General features: G+C 37.2%; 2 pseudogenes; one reads left to right on the forward strand and one right to left on the reverse strand.

The window, feature by feature from the left end:
• The first annotated feature begins 394 nt into the window (after positions 1-394).
• LOC131774194 (relaxin receptor 2-like) lies at positions 395-23,247 on the forward strand (annotated as a pseudogene).
• LOC131774193 (uncharacterized) lies at positions 14,275-15,249 on the reverse strand (annotated as a pseudogene).
• Positions 23,248-24,281: the final 1,034 nt, after the last annotated feature.

Below are 24,281 nucleotides of genomic sequence, written 5' to 3' on the forward strand. Positions count from 1 at the left end.
ATATTTGCCTCAGTTATATTCTGGTCATTGTCCTTCAAATGTTTTTTCTTAAGTGCGTATAACAAAACATTTAGAAACATTTTATTGTCGAAACGAAGGCTCATTTTACTGCGCGACTTTTCGATATGATGTATTTGCGATGAAATGAGTTTCTTTTGACTTGCGGATTAAAATCAAATAAATACACGATCCTCGCAGGTGAGCTGCAATTTTACCAATTGCAGAAAAGTTGACTAAAAAAAATTCAGGCTCGGACGGGATTCGAGATACTAATTGGGCGATGCTGCAAACTGAGCTACAAAGCCACACGTTATGAGTGAGGTAAATTTTGGAAGATACATCTTTTCTTGGAGAAAACTTATGCTCTTTGCAAAGAGGTAAATCAAATAGCGCCATGACAAACGCAGGTGAGCTGAAATTTTAGCAATTACAGAACAGTCCGGAAAAAAGGAGAAAAAGGCTCGTTCTTTGACTTTAGGGGTTACCTCGCTCCAACTTGGAAGGAGTAGAAGAATCTAGAAACAATTTTGCTTTAATTTTTTATTTTGTTTTTTCAACACTTTAGGTGTATTGAAAATTGTTTGAGTTTAATTATTTGCTCCATTTTTTTCGGTTTGGTATACACAATAATTTTTAAATATTGTTGAGACTCCTTCCCAATTTTAGTTTATCCAACTAAATTAAAAAAAACAACAAAACAAAACAAAAGTAAAAAAACAACAACAACAAAAAGGTGAAATGAACGACGTGAAATTATGTGTTGTTTAGAATGCTCATAAAAAGTATTGGAAAAATTTGGCTTAAGATACTCCCTGAAATCTTTCTCATTAGAGCCTGTTGATTTCCGAGGGTAAAGGTCAGAATTCAGATTTCGAGATTTTGAAAACGACCAAAAAGTGTAAGCCAGCATCTTGAGTAGGATTTGATTTCAAAATTTGTAGAAATCAACTACAGCGTTGCGTGAACATTGTGAAAACGTGAATGAAAGCGATCTTCAAATTTAGGCCTGTACGGAATTTGAACCCGTGACCTCTGCGATACCGGTGTAGTGCTCTACCAACTGAGCTAACAAGCCAACTGGGAGCTGGTTCAAATATATGACTTCCATATATTCACAACCGTTTATTCACCACTTCACTGGTTTATTTGGGACCAACACATTGACCGGCTCCCAGTTGGCTTGTTAGCTCAGTTGGTAGAGCACTGCACCGGTATCGCAGAAGTCATGGGTTCAAATTCCGTAGAGGCCTGAATTTTTTTCAGGCCTTCTTTTCACTACTACTTAAGTAGTGTTCAATACTGCTAAGATCGCTTTCATTCATGTCATTAACCGCAGTACAAATATATGACTTCCATATATTCACAACCGTTTCTTGTGAAAACGCCAAGGAAAGAAAAGCCCATGTTGATAAAATTGCCCTATGGAGCTATGATCTGCGTTCTCAGTTTTACTTTTTATCTGCCGAAGTCGCTTGGTTATTTTGGAAACCAATAAAGCAAAAAAGTGAGAGATCAGAGATGTCTTTAACGTACTGTACGACAACTATACGTATCCTTTAGAACTTTTAATAATGAAAAGCCGATTGAGGTAGCCATATCTCGAGTAAGAACTTTGCGCCTTTTATGCCACCTCGTCTCTGGTGATATGATGTACGTTTTCTTTGCGGAGACCGATTTTTAGCTTTTATCACGAAAAGTATTAACGTGCGGTGTAAAATAATTCTATCCTTTAAAATAAAAAAATAAAATAAAATTAAAAAAAAAACAGCTTGGTTTAAAAAGAGTTAGTAGTCACCTCTTGTAAATCTGGTTTATATTTGGTGGTAATTCCATATTCGAGTAAAACACGATGAAAGATTGACACGTTCAGCGTGCTCTACTAGCTCCACGACAAAATAATTAGTTGAAAATGCATGCAGATGAAAGACTGCATGCGCACAACACGCAAACTGCGTGTCCTACACGCAGTTGCAAGTCTGACTGTGAGAAGCGTGTAAATTAAACGATTAGTGTAGCCAAGTTGGGTGAGAACTTTACATATCATTCTATCTTGTCTCCAAATTTGTCCCTTTTTTGGTTTGTTTCATTCTCATGCATTCGTTTTAGTCGTTAGTGATGTGACGTGCGTTCTCTCAGGGTAGACCGATATTTGAGCGTTTAGCGCAAAAACCAGTTGTCTAATAATTTGTTTGCTGACTTATTCAACCTGCAACCCTGTGACCTATTAACTTTACACAGAAATATGAAGTACAGTATACGGAAAATATGCCTCGTTCTTAAAGCCCTGAAGCAAAACAGCCCATTTTAAGCGTGGATGACTTGATTTATGTTGTGTTCTTCCAGCCATTTAGTCAAAACGGCGCTTAACGCAGAAACATTGGATGCAGCTTACGTAAAATATGCCTCGTTTTTAAAGCCATGAAGCAAAACGACTCATTTCAGGGACGGATCAGGTGAAACATATCGTGTTCTTCGACCCATTAAGGGAAACCGCGTTTTGCGCTGGCATTTGCAGTGACACACTCGACTAATTAATAGATCCACGAATAACTTTTATGGCAATCGAAAATAGTTTATAACCCAAGAATCTTTTCAAAATCTAGAAAATTTTCGCAAAATTGCATCAGTAGTCAGCCTAAAGCGTTAGAAACTGGCAAACGTGAAGATAAAGAATCTTGCACATTCCCGTCCTTAGCCACTTCACCAGTCCAGCGGCCATGACGCTTAAAAAAGATGGTCTGGCAAACCAGTATTTGCGGCAGGAGTAATGAGCCCCGCCAATCCTAAGACTACTCCTAAGTCTGTCTTCTGTTTTCCAACACTCTGCAATTTGAACTTGATAAAGTGAAACATGAACGGAACAGCCATTTCACAAGACAGTCCAGGCATTGTAAAGTGCCTGGTATTCCAGATGAACTTTACTGCTTGCCCCACATTCATGGATTTGATCATTGTGGATTAACTTTATCAGCAAACGACAAAGAGAATGTGCTTGATCAGAGAGACATTTATAACGAAGCAGAAATTGCTAAGAAGATTGATGATGAGCCCCACGATTTCGCCTCATATAAGGTAATCCGGATTCCAGAATCCAGGAAATTTTTTCTTGTGGAATCCGGTCTACCGGGCATTGGAATCCAGATTTTGATATGCAGAATCCCGCTAAATAATGAATCAAGTCATTCATTCACATCTGTAATTAAATTTTGGGTATCAAAGGCCATAGCAAGTCAGAAAGGGGTAGGAGAGCCTTGTTGGGTTAAGGCACACTTGATATTTCCTCATCTGATATATCTGGAATTTCAATGGCTAGAGAGGTTTTCATAAGCCCCAAAAATGAAAACCTCTGAACATTTTCAGTGCATAAATCAGCATGTACTGCAATTTCATCAACAAAGAAGAGGCCATAGCAGGTTGGACACTGTTTTCTTGGTATATTGTTGACCATGCGTTCATCTAGTTTTGTGGTAGTATTAATAGTATTGGATGTAACTTGCGGCTTGGTAATCGATGGACCGGTTTCAGAAGGAGAAAAGTGAAAGTCACCTGCATGTGAAGGGTGTGCAATATCAAACATTGATTGATCAAATATGCTGTCATCGTCTGAGGGTACTTCGATTAAAGGCTTTTCCTGTACGAAGTCCGCGATCATTCGTTTCCCCGTCTGCCTTGAAGTCTTCTTCTTTATAAATTTACAGATCAACATTAGAGTGCGGTTTTGCTGGTTCCTGCTTGTATCTAGCGAGTGCGAAGTTCTCTTGACTGCCTGGTATTTTGTCTACCACCTTCTGATCTGGGAATAATAGAATATAATTCTCCTCTACATGGAAAATTGATCGTGAGCGGAGTGCTTCTTAACAGCATCCTTGCATACTTTTGCAGCTACCTCGTCTTTTCAAAATTTTAAAGCCTCTTTGCTTCCCCTCTTTACAACCAGTTTGCAGTCTTCATCTTCGATCATCATGCCTACATTTATCACAACCCTATTTTCTGCAGTCTTTTTTGAATTCGCTGTTGTGTTCTTGCCTTTCCATTTTAATCCATTGTGCGGCTTACCAAAGCCTCTTCGTTCTTCGCCTTTACTTGCAGTGAACCGCGATAATGACATCGTTGGCGAAGCCTTTTCTCACTCTTCTCCTCCTCTTTCATGTAATGATGGTAATGTTATTTTTGAGCCACATCTTAAACAAAACCTGTCGCCAGGATTGAGCCTATGACCTCACGCTGCGTAGAAATCCGCCATGTCTGACCAAAGCCTTCCACGGCCGGGCACAAATGTTACGTGACAAAACATTTTTCTCAATTTGGGAAATTTTTGGACTTAGGAAAGATTATTGGATTGTAGACTATTTTCGACTTTCGTGAAATTTATCAGTGGATCTATGAATTAAACCAGGATTTGAAATTGCTTTTTCGATTTGACAAACTTTTAAAAGCGATTTTTCTGTAAGATATTGATTCTAAATATTTTTTTTTAGATTTGCACAATATTATTTTTTGGATTGTCCCTTTTCGGCTTCCGTAATAAACTGTTTATAATATTTCGTTTTCACGCTTCATCAGTTTGAATGAAAACGCTAATTTTCCTTCTGGGATACCTTAAGGTTGCCGTATCTTGTTCTTTAGATGTGCTTATTTATTAAAATGACAATTAGTCAAAGTTCTTTAAAACACTTATTTTGTAGATGGCTTGGCAGAAATAAGATTAAGAAGTTGCGTGGTGATTTGTTTACTCCATTGGTGAAGCTACAGTCCCTGTAAGTCAGGAAGCTCACTTTTATATCGATCTACTTTAACTTGACAGGATTTTAACTTTTGCTTTAAATTTTTCCAAGCAAGCTTTTTTTTGTTTTGTTTCATATCTTTGGTCCCTGGGGAGTTAAGTGCTCTACAGGAAATATGTTCACATATATCAAAATTAATTACATCCATTTTGAAATCCATTTTTATCCTTGCAATCTGGTTGGCTCTTATCGGTGCGATTTATTTACGAATCGCACCATTTTTTGCTCTAAGTCGCAACTTTTTCCCAGTTCACGGGAAATTTTCTAAAAAAAATAATTATCAATTCTATTTCAAGGCTTGATTTAAGAATTGAATTAGAAGAAAATGAAAGACAAAAAAAAAAAAAAAGAAAAAAGGGCTGAAACGAAAGTATTGAAGAGTACAAACCGAGGCCCTGAAAATAAAAATCGCGACAGTTCATAAGATCAGTTCAGAAGATTACGAGCGTGACAGCCTTCGTGTACTGGTTACTGCAATTAAGCGATACTTAACCGAGAAAGTAAGTAAACGCTCGATTGTCACAACAGAAAGTTAATCAGCTGCTTAGTCTTTAAGGAACTCTTTGCCTTTAAGGACCACTACTGCTTCAAGATGTTTGAACAAATTTAAACGGAACCTGGAAACCCATTTATTTAGGACAGCTTTTTGCTAACTTCGATTGTTCCCATTTTTTTACAAGAGTTTTTGTTTCTAACTTTTTAACTGTAGAGATGTATAAAATGTGTCTTATGTACAGAGTAGGTCAAATATTTCTCTCTTTCATATTTTATAGCGCTTAGAGGCGTTCAATAACTGCTACATGTATTGTATATATTATTAACCAGCAAGCCATAACACGAAATAAACACGACTTAGAGGAAACAGAGTCAAATTTTGCATGTATATTAATAGCAAGTAAATTAATGATTTTTCGCATAATTCGCAAATTCTCGTAAATTTTTGTAAGACATTAAATGGTACTCACCCTACAGGCTAGTGCAATTTGGCTAGCCTTCGAAACATTTACTCGGGTTGATTTATCCCAAATTTCACTTGGAATCATGTAATAAGCTAATCCACTCATTTAGATTTATAGAATATGTAAATCCAAGAGAGGAATACATCAAATTGCTTAACAGCAACAGATCACAAGACAAAAAAATTTAAATTCAAATCCAGAGAAAATCATCTCATAGGGACTTGGGTAACAACCAGATAGAGGAGCTACCGCCAGGAGTCTTCAATAAAAACACAGAGTTGACTGAGCTGTAAGTAACACATTTAAAGGTCCATATTCGATACCATCGATTCTTATTTATTCTAATTAATAGTAACTATCATTACGCGTTTCGACATATTCATAAGCAGCTAGCTTTATAATTGGCTGCGTGAATCAGAGAATAGTAAACTGCAATAGTATATTGAGAGAGAAACCTCTCCCTGCTAGGGTTATGCGTCAAACCTTAAGATGATTGAGACAAAAAAAATTAAATTAAACAAAAAAATATATTTAACCCGTAAGACAGTGCTCGAGCTAATAAAGGGCGAAGTCAACCATGAAAAGGAATTGTTTGTGGATGGACAGAGTTAAACAAACAAAAGTAAATATACTCATTAAAGAATGCTTTCAGTTTCATTGTCAGTGCTCCTCGTTCTGTAAATCCCATTTCTGCCCCCCCCCCCCTCCCCCCTTCCTCTGATAGACGTGTTTTATTTTAATGCGCGTAGCCAGTATGCAGCCCTTTGCAAGTGTAGGGAAGGGTTCTTGGTTCTCGTAAGCTGGTTCCCTCTTAGACCAGTGCCTCAGTCAAAGGGAACGGGATTTAAATACCTCCCCATTTAATGACAAAATTTTCAACACGCATAGGTTTTTAGAAGGTAACAAGATCAAGAAGTTCCCTGACGATTTGTTTTCCCAATCAGTCAAGCTGCAGGAGCTGTAAGTGAAAGTGGTCCTCCATATCAACTATTGACAAGTGGCACAACACACATTTTAATGCAAATAATGCATATTCCATTTTCATCAAACAGATCCCTGAACCTCTAAATATCTGCGTAGCACATAAACCGATTGAAAACGCCCACAATCAGTGACTGATTGAAAAGATGAATGACTAAATCTTAGGGGAGACAAGAAGTGGTTTACAACATCAGATGCTCCAAAGACCAAGCCAAATGTGTTATGCAGTAAAATTTAAACAAGGGTCGCATTGAAGTCCAATGAACTGAATTAGAAGTACTTTCGAGGTCACTGAGTACTTGTTAATTCCTAAATTATAAGCTTTAGACAGACAATCGGTTCAAACGATTTTGTTCCAACCGATTCAAATTAGAGTAATTGTAACACTTTTTTTTTAACTCTTCTGTTCATACAGCCTACTTAACAACAACAACCTGGAAAAGATACAGAAGGGTTTGTTTGACAGTTTAACAGCATTGACGCGCCTGTGAGTTTAGGAAGGAAACTTTCAATACAAAAAAAAATAGTAGCTAAAATTATTTTTTGAAATAAGCAGAACCTTTGCAATGAAGGTGGAAAATTATGTGTTTTTGAGTAAAGAGGGAAAGCATGAAAACATATCGCTAAAGATGGCCATACGCTATGGTGTAGGCCTCTTTCATAATGGCGGGCGTGATTGTAATTCATTTGAGTTATGCAAATAAGCCATCCCGGCTCCACTTTGGATAAAAGCTTTTATTGATAGTGAACTTGTGGCGAAGGCCAGAAAAGCTCATTTACATTTATGCGTATTCTTATAGGATGAATGAGCGAGTTAATGCGCAGGGTGGTTGTTCCAAACACTAAAACAATTAATAAAAGCAGTGTTGCACAAACAAAACACAGTAGGAAAACGAGGTTGCCAGCCTCAAACTTATCGAAAGCTATCAGAAATCAACTTAAAAAAAAGTCAGGATGTTGATTAGTATTATACAATACTAAAGTAAGTATTGGAAGCACACCAAAACCAGACGATGCAATGACAATTAAACTAAATAAAATGGATTGTCGCACATCATTCCAACTTTTATTCAGATGGCTGCAAGACAACAGAATTGAAACGCCACACAAGCAAGTTTTCAAAGATTTGACTAATTTGACCGAGCTGTGAGTTTAGTAGATACAATACAATGTGTTTATAAAAGTGTTGGCTCTTTATCACTTTTTTGTAACTTATATCAGAGATGATAAAAGAGGCCAAGTGACCATGTCACAATCAAGTGCAACATAGCAATCCTAGGACGACTGTACATAATAAAAGGCAGGTTTACCGAAAGCTTATAGCATCGAAATTCACTGGTCTCGGGTTCTGACCTGTAGGCGTTCCTCGGTAGTCTTGGGTTGCACTACTTTCCACCATTTCCCTCCCATCAGTTGGTGTTACTTGAGTAAAGAGCATGAAAACTATCCACAGTAGCTTAGTGCACTTTCATCATAATTGTAATGTAACAGCAACATAGCATGTTACAAGTGCCTGTGAAACGCAGCGAAATAATTCAGAGTGTTTTCGCATACTGTTTCACTTTTTATGGGATTTACATTTCGGCTGGCATTATTTTTTCTGAAAGACTAATGCATTTAACCTTGAAACTTTCAGGGATCTGTCTAATAATGAAGTTGAGGATCTCCCTCAAGAAATCTTCAGCAATCTGGCAAAACTCAAAATACTGTAAGTCAACAAGAAAAACAAATAAAAGAAAATTAAAAGCACGACGAGAAAGGGAATTTTCTCTCTAAAATTTTATCGAGTTGCAAAACTTTCCCCATTTCTGTCTGAATTTCAACACACACATACACAAAAATAGAAGTTTTGAACTTAAAATCGAGTTTTCATCAAATGTTATCACTCCATATGTCTTTCGAATTGATCTTATTAAACCTGTTCATTAAAACGTGTCTCACCGAATGAATGCAAAACACCTATATTTATACTACACAGATATGTAAGCATATCGTTATTGGGATCTTATCGGTTGCCATCATTATATACGGGAAACCAGTTCTGCTTTGCAGTTAAAGGTGGTGTGTGTTTAACTGTTTTAATGTCGCAGGCTTTTATCCAACAACCAACTAAGAGATTTACGGCCAACGATATTTGCTAACCTAACCAAGCTAAAGACAATGTGAGTAGCGATGGATAGTTTAAAGGACTGAATAATTGTAAAGGAGGATTATCCTCTCTTGTTAATTAGTAGTCGATTGATAGATTGATGGAATGATGAATTTTTGGAGGAAAAAAAAGGAAACGAAAACATTTACAGCACCTTTCAGAAGATACCCAATGTAAAGTACGAATATGTAGTTGTCTAGGGGGACATTCTAAGAATTGCTTTTGAATTCGATAATTCTCGAATTTTCCGGCGCGTGAGGCTTTGTGCTTGAATTGTTTGTAATTTTAATGTAGACTGGCTCCTTAGCCTCCCTTTGCTTTGACTGGTTATTGTATTACTCCGGCTCTTGCTTTTGGACTCTCATTTAAAAGGTACTCTGAGTACCGACCACTGATATAACATCCAACGCTTAAATTAAAAGAAAACTGGATAAGAACATATCCATGATTTGCAATTCAACAGAAAAATTGAAAATAATGAGATAAAGGAGCTGCATCCTCAACAGTTTCGGGGACTGGTAAAGCTGTATGACCTGTGAGTAGTTCATTAACATTTATGTATTCCACAAGTTTTGAATCCAGACATCTATCAATAGTGAATATATACTATCTACTATATACTATATTTATTAATGCAAGCGGAATAATGCCTACTCCGATCCACACTTTCATGTTTTTTAAGAAATCCTTTCATTTCCTGGAATTTCTGATTTTAAGTCATGATGAGGGTCTATGTAGGACCTTTTTCTTGGCGCTAACGGTTCTTGTATAGGATGGGCCTGTTTGGACATCACGCACGTGGCTTTTCAGTACCAAGTTTATTTTGTCATACATCCTTGGAAATTTTGCAGTTCATGCGCTGACGATACTCCATAAAAGAAATCTCCTGATTCCCAAACTTTCTCCAAAAATTTCTCGTTATAATATTGCAAAACGTTAGTGAGCATTCTCATGATCCCTTTGATTCCTTTGAAAACGATTACAAATGCCCCGTTCTTTTATCCATTATGTCCGACTTTCGTTTCATTTTCTTCCTTTCTTCACTAGCTATCTATCGGGAAACAAACTTAGATACTTCCCACAAGGAATTTTTAAAGGCTTAAAGCGGCTATTGATTATGTAAGTAGACTTTGAAATTTCGTTTCGTGAGTAACATAACCACAAATCCCATACAAGATGGCTGCTAAATGGCCGCGAGCATGCGCTAAGCGCGAAAGTGCAGATTAAATATCGATGCAAAGTATAAAGGAAATAAGGGGGATATAAAAATATATTGCATTTTGTGCATTTTTGGTTTAAGGCGGTGCGTTTTTATTTTAATAACCTCATACAATAGCCGTACTTTCCTCTTTCTCTCATCCCTTAAAGTAGGGCTTACCTCCATGGTTTCTTTAGTCTGCTACGAGGAAACGGTAACACCGATTTGGTTCCCTGTCATCATATCCGAAAGATAAGAAGTTTAACTCGCAAAGAAAACGTTTTTTTTTTTTTTATCCAAAAACTTCGCTTAACAGGGTGCCTTTTCAATTTGTAAAGTGGCGTTTTCCAGAAATGCGAGGTGCGAGGAAATGAACTCATTACTCAGGCAAAAATGCTCCTTCGAGCGGTTTGCTTTCTTTTCACTTTGCCTACCATTTTGTTTTAACACATTTTAAGAGCTAATGTCAGCATGCATCAAACAAACAGCGGCAAGTCACCCAAATTTGTTTTCTCTCCTACTTTAATATTTTGTAGCCCAATATGTTCTAATAATTATGGTAGAGTTTTTTTGCAAAAATTTATTTTAGTTTTCGAGAAATAATTTTAGACTTTTTTACAAACTGTAGTGATTTCTGCCAATTATCGGTGGCGACAAGTAGGCGCACCATGTACATTTCATAGTCGCTATAAAGTAAATTTTGCCGGACTTTGAGTTCGTCTCAAGATAGAATAACTCAAATATACAAAGAAATTTTTACAGTATCTTTATAACCATTCTTTGCTCTTTTAAAAGCTTGAAGCTCAGTAGATTCTGTCATATCGGTCATTGTTAAACTGTCTTTGTTTTGATGCTACTTTTCAACATAGGAAAACTATGTCGGACAAAAATATTCACCAAAAAATTAATATTTCTTTTCCAGCTTCAATAACGACAAGGGATTAAGTTTAGATGATAAAACAAAGGGTTATGTTCACAGAAATACCGTAGGTCTAGTACATTCGTTACATGAGGCCACACAACTCGTGTAATATTCACAAAAAACTACACCACAATTATTAGAACATATTGGGCTACAAAATATGATAGTAGGAGAGAAAACGAATTTTGGGCGACTTGCCACAATATTTCAAATTTGTTCGATGGATGCTGGCATCCTCTCTTAATTACCATTTATGAGGTACCTAAAGATAAAAAAGTCGCCATGCAAAATAATCGGCTAAAGATCGTAAAAAAAGCGAGAATTTTGAAGGAAAATATAGCTAATATTAAATGCTATGTCTGATATTCCCCAAGAACTTCCTTTCAACCTAATAAAAATATTTTAGTGGACACATCATGGAAATATGTTAGAGATTACTTAAAGTAGCAAATGTGGCCTAAACCATCTACAAGAATTGAAAACAGACAATGGTTTCTAAGAGAAAGAGAAAGAACGAACCCAAAGGAGAAGGAGCACGAAGGAGCACGATCGAGACATTCGACTCGCCTGTACCGAGACCTCCGCCGTTTCAGAGTATGCCCACAACACCGGACACAAGCCGCTCTGGAACGAAGCAAAGTTTATTGATCGTGACCCTTATTACTACACCCGCAGGGTCAGAAAGGCAATTCATATATAAGACTTCATCCTAACAACATCAACAGGTATAGTGGAATAGAAATTCCAGAAGCGTGGATACCCACGATCAAAAATCACAACAACAGGAGACAGGATGCTTTATGAGATCACGCATGCCCAGTCGACCTCATCGCCTGAAGAAGACTAGCAGTATGCAGTCGAAACGTCGCGATATACATTACACTTGACTACATCGTGAGACAAACGAAAAACGTAGCTTTTATTGTTGTTCACCACGATGAATAACCTCAACCTTTTCTACGAAACGAGCTCAAAGTACACCAAACATAATTGTCAATACTGGGAGCAAGAAATCAGTGTCAAGCGTGCTGGTAAAAAGAGACAATCTGAAGCAAATGTAAAATGAATAAAGGGGTAAGTTTCTAAAGAAACTGTGGCGCTGCGTTGGTGGGAAAGTATAGCAGGTAATTCAGTGTTAACAACTGGGTTGAAAACGTAAATTAGCCACTGTAAAGAGTAAAAAAGCTGACGTTTCGAGCGTTAGCCCTTCGTCAGAGCGATTGGAGGAATTGTGGGTTGTGTGTGGGTTTATATGCAGAAAGTGGAGCTACGCCATTGGTGGGAATATGGTGACGTCGCGAAGGTGTTCTCGGAATGGGTCACTTAGTCGTCTTCCTGTTTCGCCGATGTATAACTTATTGCAATAAGTGCAAGTTATGCAGTAAATAACATTGGCGGAGGTACACGTAAAGTGATCAATGATCTAATGGATCTCTTGGGTCCCGATATTTTCTCTACGTTATGAATGAAAGGACAAGTTTTGCATCGTGAGCGAGCGCATTTAAAAGTTCCAGATTGGTCATTGGTTTGAAATGAACTCATGACTAAAAAGTTGCCTATGTTTTTGTCACGTTTGAATGAAATAAGTGGGGGTTGCGAAAAGATAGTGCCAGTCTCTGAATCGTTTTGGAGTAATTTAAAATTTTTAAGAATGATAGATTTAACTGCGCGGTTGTGAGGGTGAAATGTGAGAGTAAATGGAATGCGGTCAGTGTTTTCCTTCTCAGCCGTTTGTAGTGCTGACTGTCGATCGATTTGTTGGGCACGGTGGTGGCCCGCTTGAACGACAGAAACAGGATAGCCACGTTTATCGAAAAACTGGCACATTGTCTCTGATTTTTCGGAAAAATCAGAGTCGTCACTACATAAACGACGAAGTCTGAGAAACTGTGAAAAAGGTATGGAGTTCTTGACGTGTGATGGATGTGAAGATGAATACAACAAGTAATTATGTGAATCTGTAGGTTTGTAGTAAACACTAGTACATAAACCGTTGCCTTCAATTGAAATTTTGATGTCTAGAAAAGCCAAAGAAGTGTCGGAAATTTCCCAGGTATATTTAATAGCCGGATGAAAGGAATTGACGGCGGTTATAAATTGAGTGAGGTCCTCTTTGGTAGAGGAGGTAGGACCGATGCAATCGTCAATGTAGCGGCCGTAGAGTTCAGGTTTTGGGCCGTGGTATTGCCTAAAAAATTGATGTTCGATAAAACTTACAAAAAGATTGGCGTAGCTGGGTCCCATTTTAGTACCCATGGCCACGCCATTAGTTTGTTTGTAGTAGTTACCACCGAATGAAAAGCAATTGAGTGTGAGTACTAGTTCGGCCAGACGGAGTAGTGTTTCAGTGCTAGGTTCCTTAACAGTGCGTTGATCGAAAAAATGTTTGAGGGCCCGGAGACCTTCGTCATTGGGAATGACAGTGTAAAGAGATGTTATATCCATGGTGAAAATAAGTTTGTTTTGGTCGAGGAAACTAAAGTCACGAAAAATTTCAATTGCGTGTTGGCTGTCCTTAATGTAAGACGGTAAAGTTTTGACGATAGGTGCCATAATTTTGTCTAATTAGCTGGAAATAAGTTCGGTGGGACAACTGCAGGCAGAAACGATGGGTCGACCTGAGTTGTTAGGTTTGTGGATTTTAGGTAAAAAGTAAATACACGAAGTTCTAGGAGTGGCAATGATGAGATTTTTAGCAGTGGCCGGCAGTTCTTGTTTAGCTATAAGATCGTTAATCGTATTTTTGACGCATCCAAACCAGTCGTATTTAGCCGTTAGGTTTGTGGATTTTAGATAAAAAGTAAATACACGAAGTTTTAGGAGTGGTAATGATGAGATTTTTAGCGGTGGCCGGCAATTCTTGTTTAGCTATGAGGTCGTTAATCGTATTTTTGGACGCATCCAAACCAGTAGCTAGACACTTTAATCTTCCTAATCATTCTAAACAGCATATGGCAGTTTGCGGCCTTTCCTTACATCTAGGCAGTTCGGAAAGCTGTAAAACACTAGAACAAAAATTTATCTTCCAAATCGGCAATGAATAGCAGTTTTTGGTTGAGTAGTGAAAGTAATTTCATAATTTATTGGTCTTGCATTGCCACGCTATGTTATTGGCTAAAAAAATACGTGCCACTTTTTCACCACGGGTTACATGTATTTGCCTCGAACTCTGATTGGTTCATTGGATTGTTTACGACTGTCGTGATTAGTCAGAGTAATTACTTTGGTTTTACTCAAGTGCAAACTGCTCTAAAAGCATGTATTGACATTCTGTAATTCAATTACAATATTGTAATTAAAAACTTGTTAAAACTTAAACTTACTTTTTCAAGATGTTATCTAGTCTTAGCTACAAGTTTTCCCTCTACATGTTTATGTGTCCGTGGTCCCAAGCTCACAAAACGTTTAGCTCTAATAGGAAATACAACCTGTGTACTATCTTCAAGGTTGTCTACACAAGTGTCCTAATCGGAACATTCTTTGAAAAATGAACAACGGTTGTAGTCATTCTTCTCTAACAAGATGCAGCCAGACTTAGTGCTGGGTTGCTCTATTTCTCTGAAAATATGATTAAAGACATAGTGTCTCATTTCTATCACAGTTGTGGCTGAGGCTGTCTGATGTTTACTCTTGAGATGCTGGATAATAGCAATTGCCAGTAAATCAGATCCCTTTTTGATTCTTTCTTCTGTGGTTATGGATGTTCTGAATGCCCTGAGGAAAATAGTTAGGATCCATTACTGTCTAACATACATACGATGTCGCCAATAAAGCAGAAAATTGCCTTAAACGTGTATGATGTCTTAAAATTGCTGTCTTCACTTCTAGCCTCTCAAACTATTTTGTTTTAGATCGAGTAGTAAAAAAAAAACATTAAGTTCTTATTTAACTCTATGACTGAGTGGAGACATGCTAAAAGAAGAGGTACCTTTAAGTGGTTTCATTGAGGTTCTCTTCGACCTCCCAGGTGTCGCAAAGGGAGCTGTACCCCTTCCAACGAATAAGGTACTCATTCTTGAGGACAAAATATACACAGTACTTCTTGGTGTACGGTTGAAATCTTACGTATGCTACTCACTTCAAACAAGCGTCATATTTACCTTTCCTTTATTTTGTCTGCAACTCAACACTCTTTCAACTTGAAAATAAGGGCTTTTCCTTCCTTTCGATCCATTCTCCATGAAATTTGCAGAACTAAGAGTATTTAAGCTGCGGTAAAAGCTCTTCCAACGATTTTTCCTTCGTCCGTCCGCCATATTGAATACCGAAATTTACGCGCCCGCCGTTCAAGCCGCTGACTGTATACGATTTCTGGTTATGTGTTTTTGAAATATCATATTACGCATTTCACCTATAAATGATCATTTACGCATCAATGTCGAAACATTGTACCTTCCCTGTTACTCTGTATGATTTTGTTGCACTTTATTTTTGTTAGAGAAATTCTTAAAAACGAAATGACTCAGGTAACCATAGACAACTTCAAAGAAATCAAACAGCTGAAAATTCTGTGAGTTTTATAATTAATCAAGTGATGATGACCGAGTTGTGAAACAAGCCTTGTTACCTTGAGGCGTCCAATCAATTGAAATACAATGAAAACACTCCAAATCGATGCTTTTATTGTGAAAGCTTCTTACTTTATCTACAACTTACCGGAAAGTACTTTCCTGCCAGCAGATTGATTACTTGCTTAGTGGGAGAAAGTTTGTAAAGAAACTTTGGTGGTGCGTCAGTGTGGGGTATTTCAAGAAATTTGAAGTCATTCAAAATTAAAACTCTGATTGGTTGAGAGCATACAGTCAATATAAAAAAGCGTGTGAAGTTGACATAATAACCGATATCGGCATCAGGTATTGGGTTATCATGTGGAGTTCAAAGTCTGACTAGTTGCCAAGCCCCTCGTCAGTGTAACGTCCTGAAACTTTTCCAAACTCAGAGAGAAATGTCTTCTTTTGCAGAGTGTTTTTAAAATATTCAATAAAACCGTCGTTGAATTCGGTTTTCTCATGATGTCATGGATTCTAAAACCTTGTGTCTGCTTCATATGCCTTAGTCTTCGGCTTCGGCAGTAACTCAGATCTCAGCATTCTGATAATATCATGGTCAGTCTCATCCAATATTCAATCATTATCAATTGAGTTGGTGATGTAAATTGGCCACCCTAAAGAGCCTCAAAACTGACCTCTTGAGCATTAGCCCTTCGTCCGGGAACACAGGAATTGTAAGTTTTAAATGGTTTATATACAGGAAAAAGGCGTTTCGCGATTAGAAGTAACCTGGTAACGAGAAAAACAAGAAAAAATTCGTTAAATGAAAAGACTTCGTTGACACTGTGGGGATTAAGAGAGCCTATTTTAAATATTAATTTTTATGGTGGAGTCTTGCGGCTTTTGATCATAACATTTTTATCTACTAATTTCTAATTTCCAGGTATATGCAGTACAACAAGATGAGGGAGATTCCATATGGTTTTTTCGATATGTTGAAGGATATACAGTGAGTGTAAGATTTTGATAAAATTCATTCGCAAATTTTTCGTTTTTGAGCTAAGCTATATATTCTGAGTAGACACATCGTAGAGAAATTCAAGCTAAGTTTTTGCAAAAATAATCGAAGACTTGGATTCTTAAAAAATTATTTTGTATAAGTCAATGGATAATTCCAGCCATCAGTTTCTGATATATTCTTAAAAGCAAGTTCTTGTCGACAAGGTCTGTGAAGTTTTAATGAAATAACTTGCCTGAGTGGACGATATTTTACAATTTTAGGAGTCTCGACACAAATCTGATGTGTTGTCACATGCACAAGGAGGACGCTGACTGTGCTTTCACTTACAACGACGACTTTGCCAACTGTGAGAGCATGTTTAAGAATTCTGCCCCAAGAAAGAGTATCTGGGTGATAGGAGTATTTTCTCTGGTTGGTGCAGCGTTTGTTATCACTTGGCGAGTGATCTTTAAAGAGAAGAACGTGGTTCAGACCATCATGTTGCTTCACTTGGCAGTGTCCGATGGTTTGATGGGTATTTACCTGATCTCTCTTGGCACTAAAGATCTGTTGTGGAGAGGAGAATATTACTTGCATGACTTCCAGTGGAGGTCTGGTTTGTCTTGTCAAATAATTGGAGCGATCTCCCTTCTGTCAAGTGAGGTTTCGGTTATGATGATGACACTGATATCTGCTGATCGGCTTAAAAATATTGTGTTTCCTTACCGAGGTGCTTCTCTGAAACCAAAGGCAACACATATCCTGTGCATCATCATATGGGCAATTGGCTTCCTTATGGCCTTTTTGCCTATGTTTGGTATTCAGTATTTTGAAGACCCATTCAGGTACCATAGTTACTATGGTAGAAGTGTGGTATGTCTGCCCTTGCAGCTTACTTCTGATAAGCCGGCAGGTTGGGAGTATTCTGTTGGTATCTTTCACGCATTGAATTTTGCTTTTTTCTTGTTCATAATGGGTGCTTATCTCATGATACTAGTCAAGTCTTGCTTGTCTAGCCGGCGACTGGCCCGTCAGGGTACTGAAAGAGAGATCCAGGCCAGAAGAGCAAACTTTAGGAGGGAAACGGCTCTTGCAAGGCGGGTTTTTCTCATCATCCTGAGTGATTGTGTGTGCTGGATGCCGGTGATAGTGATTGGTATGAGGACCATCATCGAGAAGTCTTACAAAGCGCAAGGAGACCTCGCTGTCTGGATTGCTGTGTTTGCCCTTCCGATCAACTCGACCTTGAATCCTATCCTGTACACCTTGTCAACAGAACAGGTAAGTTATGCGCTTTTAATCTATTATAAGTAATCAAGATAATAAAATCCGTAGGTAGATTTATGATGGCTGGTTGCAGGAAGGGTAATGGTTTTAAGCTGACCATAATTAGTGCATAATATTGCTCAAGGTTACTCTGTTCACCTGCAATTGTCATTATTGACATTGACAAAGTTTTAAAAGTATTGCACAGCAGAAATTCTTTAGTTTCTATTTTGTCATCGGAGCCCAGTTCAAGGCAGTGAGCGAAATCTCGATTACGTTTGGCTATTGCCTATCCAGGTCAGAGGCATTCTGAGGAACAAAATGGAAAAAGTTTGGAACTACTGGAAGACCATTTTCGCCTGCTGTGGTCGGGATCAGGAAGGTGCGATGTAATTATTACATATTTGAAGGAGTAAAAATGCAGCCAACAGATCCTGATAAGAAATAAACCGAACAAAAATGTAAACTAACAGATTACTGTCTCACTCAGTCATAAATCAATTCACTCATGCATTTATGGAGGCATTCACTTTATCATTTACTCACTCGTTCGCTCCTTCGTTCTTTTATTGGTTGGTTCATTTGTTGTATGAATTAAGCATATCCTGGCTCGATCATTGGCTTTTCTTCGTTGTTTTCTCTAAAAGGCCAAGGAGATGGGGAACAACCGAACCAACCGGGAGTAGAAGACAATGAACAACATGGCGGCGAGGGAGGTAAATCCTAACTCGAAATTTTGGAAATATCGTGAAAACTGTAAACGAGGGAAGTAAAGGACAATCTGTGACTAAATATAATTTTTTAATTTCCTCTTCATTTTAAGGAGAAGGTGGGGGCGAAGTAATCGAACTGGTACATGTTGGTGAGCATCATCCCTTATTAGGGAATACTGCAAATTCTAGAACCTGTTCCTTCGTTCGTTTGTCAGTACTTCCGTTCTTTCTGTTAATTACGTTTCCTTTTTTTTTCTTTTTTTTTTCTTTTTTTTTTTTTTTTTTTCATAAGCCTCTTTTCATTTTTTTTCTTTGAAAAGGCCAAGGAGAGGGCGAGCAAGTAAACCAGCACGAAATTGAAGACAATGAAGAACATGGAGGCGATGGAGGTAAAAACCTTTCAGGTGTCACTAAACATTTCATTGAAATTTCAACCGAGGTTATAGGGTTGTAAATTTTTTATCTACTCTCTTTTTCAAGGAGAAATTGAGGGTGAAGCTGGCAAGTGTTGGTGTGCATCATCCACAACAGGGTAAGGCTAAGGTTTTCATTTGAATGTCACGTTTTCAATGCTATTCTGTTAGTATATATTTTACCTCTAGTGATTTTGTAGTGTGTCCTCTTTAACTGAAGGATCTGTGACTTTATTATTATCATTTTAACTACCCAACCTTCCTTGTTCCTTTCGTTTTATAGTTTGAAATTATAAATCTCGTTCTTCATTCGTTAGAAAATGTCTTTGTTCTATCACTCATTTGTCTCCTGGCTCAACCACGATTTTCTTTTTCTTTGCTTTCTTTAAAAAGGCCAAGGAGATGGAGAACAACTGAACCAGCAGGGCATGGGAGATATTGAACAACATGGTGTCTTGGGAGGTAAGACATTTCTTTCCTTCTAGTGAACACAGTACGGACATCATGAAAACTGTGAATGACAACATAGTGGCAATCTCTGACTATATTTTGATTTTTACTTTTTTCAAGGGGAAACTGAGGGTGTAGTGATCGAACTGGCTCATATTGATGTGAGTCATCCACAACAGGGTAGGCCAAAGTTTCTCCTCTAATGTCGTCTTTATATATAGAAAAGTTCCGTACTGAAGTTTTCATTGCTGTTCTGTTAATTTATATTGCCAAGACTCTACAATATATTTTTTATTAATGGTAGTTTTTATTTTGTTCTATAGTTAAGCTTCTAAAGGGATCTGGAACAGATGGATATTTTTCATACACACAAATCAATAAAGTTAATTTACATCATTATAAAAACCTTTCAGTTGTCAGTTAACATATCATCGAGGGCACAGGGTTAGTCTGTGTACATTTTTTATTTACTTTCTCTTTTCAAGGGGAAATTGAGGGTGAAGAAATCGAATTGGCAAGTGTTAGTGTGCATCATCCACAACAGGGTAAGGCGAGAGTTTCTAATTCAATGTCAAGTTTTCAATGCTATTCTGTTAGTTTATATTCTACCTCTGGTCCACTATAACTGAGGGATCTATGACTTTAGGATATTTTCATACACACAATTAAATTTTATTATTATCATTTTAATTACCCAACCTTTCTTGTCTATTACGTTTTAATAGTTTGAAATTTTAGATCTCGTTCTGCGTTCGGCACAAAAAATCCTTCGCTCTATCACTTATTTGTTTCCTAGCTCGTTCAAATTTTTTTTTCTTTGCTTTCTTTAAAAAGGCCAAGGAGATGGAGAACAACTGAACCAGCAGGGCATGGGAGATATTGAACAACATGGTGTCTTGGGAGGTAAGACATTTCTTTCCTTCTAGTGAACACAGAACGGACATCATGAAAACTGTGAATGACAACATAGTGGCAATCTCTGACTATATTTTTTATGTTTATTTTTTTCAAGGGGAAGCTGAGGTTGCAGTTATCGAACTGGCTCATATTGATGTGAGTCATCCACAACAGGGTAGGCCAAAGTTTCTCCTCTAATGTCATCTTTATATAAAGAAAAGTTCCGTACTGAAGTTTTCATTGCTGTTCTGTTAGTTTATGTTGCCAAGACTCTACAATATGTTGTATTAATGGTAGTTTTTATTTTGTTCTATAGTTAAGCTTCTAAAGGGATCTGGGACAGATGGATACACAGAAATCAATGTTAATTTACATCATTATAGTTATCCAACCTTCATCCTTCATTACGTTAATTCTAAATTCTACAAATCTCGTGTTCCAACACAATTTCGTTAGGTTTAAAAGTTTGAAAAGTTTCTTTGTTACTTTGTCTCCAGTCATTGTCGTTATTTGAAATAAAGGAAAACAAAATAGTCTAACTAGATTCCGAAACAATCACCAGTACTAAGATACAAGGAAATTTTGTTCATCAGTCTAAAACACAAAAGAATAACAGTATTTACCATTTTGTTTCAAGGAGGACTCGATGAAGCCGAAAGAATCGAACCAGCACCTATTGAGTATTATGATCCAAATCAAGGTAACTTGTCTTACCATCTTTTTTAAAAATGTATAGCCTATCATTTCCTTCAGAAAATTGGTCGCTATTCTTTGTTTGTTTGACAAATCATTCTGTTATACTGTATTTGAAATGGACAAACCTTCTTAGGACTGTTAAGCTCTCCTGCGTATCGATCAGTTCAGAATCTCATTAGCTCCCTCTCGCATTGACAAGCTCTAAGTCTAGTAACTTTTAATTTCTCAGCTGGCTTTCTTACCACTAAAAGTGGTGGTCAAATCAAAGAACAGCAGTTATCCTCAAACAGAACTATGGGGTGAAATTTTTAATGCAAATGAGCGAAATTTGGGCGTAATAAGTTGAGATTTTGCATAACAAGTTGCGGCCAAAATGAACGGCAATAAGTATGAAAACGTCAAGTTGAGTTTAGATTCATGTTATTCTTATTTGGGAGCCTTAAAATTCTTTAGCAGTTTTTTCAAGAAAACGTCAAACAAAAGATAAAAAAAAAAAACACTCAAAACACTGAAGAAATCCCTAAGGTTGACATGTCAAACTCAGGGGTTTACAAGTGTTTGATACCTGGTATATGAATTTATCCAGAACCGATGTCACAACGACGAAAGCAGTTGTATGGAAACTTTTGCGTACTTCGGGTTTTTTATCCGTTTTTAATTAGTCTTTGGGTTTGTTTCGAAAAAAGTGCAATGTTCTGTTGCGAATGTTGATGAGTTTCGATAGAAAAGAGGAGGTCATAAATTATACCCGATGCAAATTACTTTGACAAAAAACAGTTCTTCCTCTTTATCATTCTATCCCCTTCGCTTCGCTGAGATTTTTTTTTTTTTTTTTTTAGTCTTTTTTCGTTTTTATTTTATTCATTTTCCTCTATTTGCTGTTTTATAAAATAAAATGTAAATTTTGTTGCGAATTTATTTGAATATCTCGGTAAAAAAAAAAGGCAACAAATAAAGCAAAACAGAAATGAGCTAATTCGGTTTTTTCCTCCAGCGTTACCCCACGGATTACCCTACAGCTCTTTGTTTATTTGTGTGTGTGTGTGGTTTTTTGTTGTTGTTTTTTTTGTTGTTTTTTTTCAACACAGAGCAAGAAGGGCAAGAGCTTGAACTTTCTGTGTCTCATAAACGACGTAAGTTTCCCTCGGGCTTACAGTGCCATCGATCATAAACTTAAACTTAGGATTACAGCAACTGGAGGAAGTCTCCTAACAAACACAAAGAGATTTCGTTTCACGTATCTGAATCATATGGAAGGTGGAGTTCACATAAACAGAAGGAACCAGTTGCACCACTCAATTAGATGCATTATAGTGCACAGAAAAATTTTAAAAAATCATGTTCAAATCAAAGCTAATAAATATTTTTAGCCATTCTCCTGAATGCTGTACATGAAATACCACAATCACTTTACAGTCCAGTAAATAGAAGTTCCTCTCCAAGTTGATCCTATTACATAGATTCTAATTTTCAAGATAATTACACTTGGAATGTCGTTAACCAGTATCATCAAGTTAAGGAGTTGCCACCGCGCATTAACTACCTCATCAAAATATGTGATTTTATTCACTTTCTTATTTTCATGTAAGGAAAACGGAGCCAGAGTTTGAAAAAGGAGACGGTAAATTCAGGAATTACACCGAAAAGAAGTAAGTAGTAAGCAGTGGGATATACACAGGTTCAAATTCCTTGAGAGATACAAACTGTTCGTACAAAGTTTTGTATTAAAAAGATTGACGGACGTTTTCACCGACAAACTAACCGCTGAATTATTTGAATTACTGGCTTATTTTAACACTAGCTAGCTCCTTAACCTACTGGCTAAACGGTTTAAAGAGTGACTGTCGCTTGCGGACTTACCTCACTGACCGAATCACTCACTAACTTCCCTACTTACTGATTAACCAGTCGACTGACTGACTGACTGACCAAAATGACTGAGTAACCTATCAACCGACTACCTGACAACTTGACCGACCGACTGAGCGAATGCTGATCAATCGCCAGAACAACCGATTGACTGTTTCACTGATTGGCTAACTGTGCGCCCAGCTGAGCAGCCAACCGAAAGATTAATTGATAGTTTGTTTTACTGACTGATTGCCTAACTGATTAAATGACAGAAAGGGGCCTTTTACATAAATGATTGTTTTGCAAGATAATAGCGATTGGGTAATTCTTTTCTTTTTCATTGTTTTGCTTTTTGTTTTGCTTTGTTTTTTTAATAGACAAGGGAAAAAAAGCAAGAGTGTCAACGCGTCGAAAGTCACCTTCGGCTACCGAAAGTTTCCTTGAAGAACACACTTTTGAGGAGGACAAGAAACTGTAGGCAGTTAAATTCGAGGAAATTGTTATAAATTCTAGGTAATTTAAGAAGAAATGACAACTACGAATCCATAGTCTCGTCATCTTTTTTAGTAAGCTTATAAGATAGTTGAGATAGAAAAAAAGAACTGTTTTATTAATTTTGTGTCTAGTTAGATGTAAAGGAGGACTTAGTCAGTTACATTGAGCCAATCAGTGTGCGTTGCTCAGTCAAATCAAATTTCACTCGATCTCTGGCTGTCTTAAAAGCATCCCAAACAAACCGATTTTTTTTTCTAACGATGTGATATAAATTTTCAGATCTAGACAACTTAATTGATGTCTTAGTGATTTATGTGTTAAAAACAGGGTTGCGGTTAATCAGGATCCTTTAAGACACCTGCCACGAGGAGTCTTTTGGAGGAAGATTAAGACAGCTGGGGATGGGAAGCACATTTAAGGCTTAATTAACTAATTGAATTATGTCAATTGGCTTATAACGAGAGAATGTAATACGAAGAATTAAAATGCGAAGTAATTATAAAATAGTAGTTTCCGGAAATTTCTAGGACGCCTTTTCACGGTGACTTGGAGGTTATGTAATTATGATGTTCTAAAATACGTTTCAAGAATTCAGTAATCTAGGAGTAGTTATGCATTTCAAGCTAAACTGACAGAGAGAGCTACTGTGATGTACTTCAAAGATTGTGCATTCAAAAGAGCTTGAGAAGAAACTGTGAGTTTGTGTCGATGGAGAACTAAGGTACAGTCTGTAGTGGTGTGTAGAGGATAGTCACTGTATTGCTTAGGGAGTCGCCTCTTAGTAAGCATTTTTACGCATTGTTTAACAACGTAGTTCGGTTTTTAGTAGTGTAGGATTCTTTCTCTCTGTTAGAATATACAGTGACGAAAGATTCAAAAGTGGTTTTCAAGAGCTTTGATTTAATGCTTACTCATTTTTCCTGCTTGATTATGTGCTTCAATATTAGAACAATACCAGGTTTTTCTTTATATCTGCTGCAGAGTACAGAAAATGCATGCTTTCTGTCTCATTGGATT

The sequence above is a fragment of the Pocillopora verrucosa genome, chromosome 1 (assembly GCF_036669915.1).
Source record: "Pocillopora verrucosa isolate sample1 chromosome 1, ASM3666991v2, whole genome shotgun sequence".
NCBI classification, from domain to species: Eukaryota; Metazoa; Cnidaria; class Anthozoa; order Scleractinia; family Pocilloporidae; genus Pocillopora; species Pocillopora verrucosa.